General features: G+C 36.3%; 1 pseudogene; it reads right to left on the minus strand.

The window, feature by feature from the left end:
* Positions 1–4,215: 4,215 nt before the first annotated feature.
* LOC116515148 lies at positions 4,216–4,305 on the minus strand (annotated as a pseudogene).
* Positions 4,306–7,133: the final 2,828 nt, after the last annotated feature.

Consider the following 7,133-nt stretch of genomic DNA (forward strand, 5'->3'; position numbering starts at 1 on the left):
TGGATAATTTATAAGTCCTGAAGATAGGAAAAGAACCAGTGGGTGGAAGCTTTATAGAGGGTTAGGCCAAAACTCAAAATAAGAAAAAAAAAAACTAACATTCTGACTGGAAAATGTTAAGTAGTGGAACAATTTGCCTTTAAACTTTAAAAAAAATCACCAGGAATGGACAGCTTGGAAGTTACTTGAAGATAACTTAAATCTACCATGTTTTTGGTGGCAGTCACGTATCTTCAATAGAGTAGAATTATCTCAGACAATCAATTATTTGAGAAGATATATATATCTGTTCTGGGCAGGAAGTTGCACTATAAGACCTCAAGGATTTCTTTTGAAGCTATAATTTAATGGTTTGGCAGTTCTACTCTATTGCAGATATATGACTGCCACCAAAAACATGGTAGATTTAAGTTATCTCAAATCTATGATGTGTGGTGACACAGTGGTTAGAATGCAGTACTGCGGGCTACTTCTGCTGACTGCTGACTGGCTGCATTTGGCACTTTGAATCTCACCCGGCTCAAGGTTGACTCAGCTGTCCATCCTTCTGAGGTCGGTAAAATGAGGACCCAGATTGTTGGGGGCAATATGCTGACTCTGTAAACCACTTAGAGAAGGCTGTAAAACACTGTGAAGCGGTATATAAGTCTGAGTGCTATTGCTATCTTCAGGTAACTTCCAAGTTGCTCATTCCTGCTGATTTTTTAAAGTTCTTGAACAAATTTTAGAAATGAAAAGAATGTTTCGGATTCTGGTAGGAATCTAGATTTAATGAGTAATAAAACAAATCTCCATTTTACAGTTGCTACGGTATCTCTTATTCATTTTCCTTTAGTTTTAGCTGCTATGTAATGCAGTTCACTTTCACTCTTGTTTCATCTTAACACAAGTGCAGTAATGAAGGACAATGTATGAGATACAAATGAGTCAATGCAATTGTGCATACTGTATAGTCCTATTTTTTTTCCATTTGGACTTTGTTGTATTTAACTATGAAGTAATTCTTATGGTCTCCCTAGTTTAAGAAGTTTATTTTAAAAAGGGCATTTCCCTCCTGTCTAGAAAAGCATACATATTTTGTTAATGGGAAGAACTGCCCATATCATTTCTCAACTATGCCCCCCCAATACTATCCTGAAAACAAGTTACATCCTGTAGTTTGACTAATATCTGAGATTGGATATTCTCTTTATCCTGTCCATAGCAAATGCTGTTTTATCAGAAAAAAGAATCTTGAAAGACAAGATGTCTGGACAAAGAGATTTTCCTCATTCTTCACCACTTTCTAGTTTAAGCACAAAAAAAAAAAATCCACATTTTAATGCCAAGCCTTTTACAATATGAAAGCTATTTCAAATATTTAATATTTTTTAAATGGAAGACCTTCATTTATGGAAATGTATGATTGAATGTTAAGGTTTGCAAAAGTTCTTCTTATTAATATATAAATATAAAACAATAATATAGCCCGCAAGAAATGTAGCCAAACGGGCATCTACAGTTGGAATAAAAAATGTCAAGATGGTGTTGCAGTTGCCATCTTGACTTATTTTGATCCCCTCCCCCTCAAGCAAAATCAAGATAGTTTTGCCAAGTTGTCAGGGTCTTCCACTCATACTAAAGTTGAATTTCTTTACTCCCAAGAAATGTTTTTTCCAAACACCATTATTATTTTGAAAAATATAATGCTTCACAGATCATGCTCGAACCTGACTTATTGAAAGTATCACTGATTACTGAATATACCAAAAGTACTACATGTTACTCCAAATGCAAGTTAATCATGATATAGATTAGCATGCTATAGAAACAGGTCTATTTATAATTTTTTGAAACAACAGACTTCTATAAAAAGCACATTATAATTGTATCTGTTCTACCTATAAAGATTGTGGTATACATGTGATCCTGATAAATATGTGGCACTACTAGAATTTAAAGAATGATTCTAAAACAGCAGAAGATCAATGGGAAAATATGATGTGCGTAAATAGCAATCATTATAGCACTATTATGCTTATATTAAGACAGGGATTGGGAACAAAGGCCCTTTTATGACTTGTGGACTTCAACTCCCAAAATTCCTGAACCAGCCAATCTGCCTCAGTAACTCTGGGAGTTCAAGTCCAAAAGTCATAAAAGGGCCATAGTTCCCCCACTATTGCATTTAGGTCACAGCTTAGAATTGCTTCCACACAGAATTAAAACAAACAACTTATGTCCAACTGAGGCCTATATGTGCTACAATCACACCAGTTGGTTAAATCAATATTTCTATCATTTTAATATGTCAACTACCCATGAGGATACAATTTATATTATAAATAAAGTTGTACTTGCTTCACATATGTTTATGTTTTCAAATATTAAGTTTTACAACATATGACAAAACCAGAAAGTAAAGGCCTGGAAGAAGCCAAGGATCATAAAGAAGGAATAAGATAAGTAGCCTAGACTAGAAAATCAACTGCATGGCTAAAAGGTAGCAGATTAAGATGGAAGGTGCATTTGTAGCCAGAAATGCAATTATATGGATATTTACTCATCATTAAGTCCTGTTGTATTAAGCATGGTTTGTTGTTGTTGTTGCTGTTGTTGTTAGATGCGAAGTCATGTCCAATCCATCGTGACCCCATGGACGACGTTCCTCCAGGCCTTCCTGTCCTCTATCATCCTCCGGAGTCCATTCAAGCTCAAGCCTACTGCTTCAGTGACTCCATCCAACCACCTCATTCTCTGTCGTCCCGTTCTTCTTTTGCCTTCAGTCTTTCCCAGCATTAGGATCTTCTCCAGTGAGTCCTTCCTTCTCATTTGGTGGCCAAAGTATTTGAGTTTCATCTTCAGGATCTTTTTGGCAGGGTGATGTATCTGCTTTTTAGTATGCTGTCTAGATTTGCCATAGCTTTCCTCCTCAGCGGCAAGGGTCTTTTAATTTCTTGGCTGCAGTCCTCATGGTAAAGCATGATTTACTCTCTGTTAACTATAAACCCTTCCACACAACCCTGAAACTTCAAAAGCAATTTTAGCCATCTGTCATACAATAGCATCTTACCCCTCTCTGAAGCTATAGGGTGGTAACAGACAGCATCCTAAAGCTTCTGGGTCCTCAGGAATGAGACTGCAGTGGGAAGGGAGAGGCATGAAATCTCCATTCTTAAGTTAATAAATTAATTTGTGTTTCTTAAGCTTTCACCTCGTAAATTTATAAAAACATAGTGGAAGATGGCAATAGGAGGACTGCAATATAAAATAGCTTGTTGGATTAAAGCAAATTCATGTCTAGTTCAAGCCTGTTTACACTAGAATATGTATCCTTAGGTCCTAAACAGGACAGAAGATGTGAAGCTTAATAATAGCAGTAGACTTATATACCGCTTCATAGGGCTTTCAGCCCTCTCTAAGCGGTTTACAGAGAGTCAGCATATTGCCCCCAACAATCTGGGTCCTCATTTTACCCACCTCGGAAGGATGGAAGGCTGAGTCAACCCTGAGCCGGTGGGATTTGAACCGCTGAACTGCTGATCTAGCAGTAGCCTGCAGTGCTGCATTTAACCACTGCGCCACCTCGGCTCCTTACCAATTGGTACTTAATTGGCATGATGCCCTTGATTCTGAATAAAGCTGTCAGAAATAAAATAATTCCTGTAACTAAGTTACAGTCCTTTGCATATTTAATTAGTATCTGTAGATGTCTTCAATAAATGCAATTAATAGCTTTTAAAAACCATAAAAATTGATAAGCACTAAAACATTTAATTTATAGAAGTAAATGCCAAAATTTAATCATGTATTATATAAAGAAGGACTTTTACATAAAGAAATGGATGATTGAATTGTAAGTTCTGCTGAAATCCTTCTTATTAATCTGTGAATGTAAAGCAACGACAGAGGGATTTGAACTAATCAAATGGAAAACTTTTAGTTTCAATCCATGGATTCTGAAGCTATAAAGGGTGGATGGAATTTCAAACCACGTTTTTAATTCAGTGCTTCATATGCTTCTATCTTTTCTCCCTCCTTAATCATTTCTTCCTAAACTGCATATGTAGAAACACTGCTCCCTTTCCCTGCAGGCTAACTCTTTTAGTGCCTAAATAATTTTAATTGCCCTACACTGCACTTTTGTATCTTTTATTCTGTTATTATCCTACAGCACTGTTCTTCTGCTCAAGAGATATTCAGAATCAGAGCTGTCTTAGTACTTATTTTATTTTTTAAAATATGGAATGCTTCGAGAATGTGTGTGTCATTCTTGTGCAGGACCATGTTAATCTTCTAATTTTAATATATTTGCTGCTGAGGCAAGCATTATTTAAAACATTTATGTATTGCTTTTCAAGGGGGTGGAACTTCCACAAAGCCTTTTAAATATCTGTAGCATGAAGATTGGCAGATTTTTAAAAGAACAGTCAGATTACGAGCCAGAAACCTAGCTGTAAAGGAGACTGTCTGATATGTTTTATTATCTTTATTGAAATATCATAATAGTCCAGTTTTAGCATTATTTCCAGTCTTTGCAAAGAAACAAACATGTCATTTTTCCACGTAGTTTTCAAAAGTTAAAGTTGCTAAGAAATGATACAATTAGTAGAAGTGAATCATTATATTCTTGTTCAGACTCAGATTATTGAACTAATATTGTACCTAGTCATACCTTATAAATCCAAAGCAATATGTTATAGCCAGTTCCAGGATTCTTCTTCAGTCCTATAATGTACATGTGATACTTTCAATTCATATAGTGCTGGTTTTAACCCTTGAAGCCCTTCATGGCATGTGGTCAGGTTATCTGAGAAACTTCCTTGCCCCCATTACACCTGCCCATCCTATCAGTTCTGGTAGAGAACGCATGGTGCAGGTTTTTGTCTGCTGAGGGAGATTGGTGGTCTAGAAACATGAAATTAATTAATTAATTAATCAGTTAATTAATGTATATGTATATATTCCATATATGTTGTGGCATATACTTAGTGGAACTTTTTCCCTCTGAAGTGAGGTTAGCTCCATCTCTGATGTTCAGGAGATCCCTCAAGACCTGGCTTTGACACCAGCCTGGGGGGAGTGAGGGATGTCCTAGGAAACCAGTAAAATCTTACAATGGCTTCATCATTGTGGCTGAGGATTACTCTCTCTTGTGCCATATGGTTTTTAAAATAATATATGTTTAAAATGTTAACAATGGTTGGTATTTATGTATTTTTTGTTGTTAATTTATTATTGTACATCTCCCAGAGTCCCAGATGGGTTGCTCGAGGTGGGCGAACCAGTAGTAACAGCAGCAGGAGGCTCCACCCACCCACCCGGATGCTTCTGTGCATAACAAATTGAAGCAGATTAAGATTTTTTTAAAAAAATATTTAAATTCTTTCCATGCAAATGAATAATCCTTGAAACTATTAATTATATTACCAGTCATTGTGATTAAAAACACCCTGGGAATTTGTATTTTCTTTTAATTCACACTTAAATCAGAGAACAACTGTAGCAATTGTCCGGTGTTTGTTACTATGAGTACAGAACAAGAATTCCAAACTGATTAACCAGCATATAATAAATTATTCTTGCCCATTGATATACCTGTAGGTAGAATTCTAATTCCTGATGCTGTTTAATCAGTCACACTGGGATTTTCTTTTCAGCATTTGTTTGAAGAATGGGGTGAATAGGGAAAGTGACCTTGATCAAAGAATGTTGTAGGCCACCAATCTTTGCCAGAACAAACATTGTTTTTACAAGATGACCCAATGTCTGAGTTACACTCTTGTCTGATAAAATATATGTTGAGCGTGCTAAATATGAAGAGAGTTATAATTTCTCACAAAAATGCGATAAATACAGCACATTGCTAGGAATTCTTATTGCTAGGTAACAGATATCATACATACCATCCAAGGAGGCAATCTATAAGAAACAAAATTAACACCATGTTGCTTGTGTAAGAATGTGATTAAATTTAATGATGGATCCAGCATCTGAAAAGCAAACCACATAGGTAGAAGATAAATAATCCAGTTTCTGCAGAACAAATAAAAGATGCTTTAAAACAGAGAAGAATCAAAGCTAAGTTCATATGAGAAATGTCATGTATCTTCTCAGTAGCTAAAATTGTCTGACAATATCTTCTGCACAAAATCTTCTGACAGCAAACAGGCTTGCAAAAGAGCCCAGATGTATTATTGGGACAATATTATTTGTAGCAGATCCTGATTCATTACGCTTATTTGTTGGGATCCTCTCCCCCTCCTTTGGCAGGATGCATCAGACATCATGCTTAGAAAGAAGACCACCCCTGTAAAAAAAATGTGCTAGTGCAAAACCAATAGATCCTAAAGAAAACACAGAGGGCCCACTTTTCCTATTGCCCAGAAAGTCAAGCCGAGGAGGGATGATTTCTCACTGTAGGAAACTGTCTATATGTGCTGGTCCCACTAGCTACACTTCTCATTCTTCAGCTGTCTAGGAGTCTTTTGGTCTAGACACCATCCTTTAACAAAACAGTTATTTATAAAACAACCACATTTCCCCTATTAATCTAGCCCCATTCAATCATTTTGCCACCATATATTTGTCAATCAAATGTTTTCATCAGTGGAATGTTTTACAGGCATTATCTGGAAATTCAGTTTGCTTATCTTGCATGACACCAGCTCTGTATGTATTTTGCTGTTGATAAGGGAGAAGGAATAAAATCTGGGATTTTTTACCCTTTGTTACAGTGATTGAAAAGACAATTGTGTTGATGTAAATTTTCTGCTGTTGTACTTGGTGGCATGGTTGGAGGATAGGAGACATTTGATCCAGAGGTTTCACAGCATTCCCTGATTCTCCCATGGTGTGCTCCTGTGCTCTTCTTTTTCTGATGGGAAAGGAGCACTCAGATAGCAAGCAAGAAAGCAGCTATAATACTGGAAAAACTCCACACCACAACACTCGTTTCCCTTCTACTGTAAATGTAAAAAGCAGAAATGCAGTCTTGAGCTGAAGACACATGATGACAGCATAAATTTAGAACATATTGCCAATCGTCACAGGCTAGACTGCTAAAACTTTCAATGCAGGGATTTTTCTCCCAGAAAATTTGAGAGGGCAAATTTTAATGTTAATCTTATTATAAGAAATAAATTAGGAGTCTT

Source organism: Thamnophis elegans, chromosome 11 (assembly GCF_009769535.1).
Source record: "Thamnophis elegans isolate rThaEle1 chromosome 11, rThaEle1.pri, whole genome shotgun sequence".
Lineage (NCBI taxonomy): Eukaryota > Metazoa > Chordata > Lepidosauria > Squamata > Colubridae > Thamnophis > Thamnophis elegans.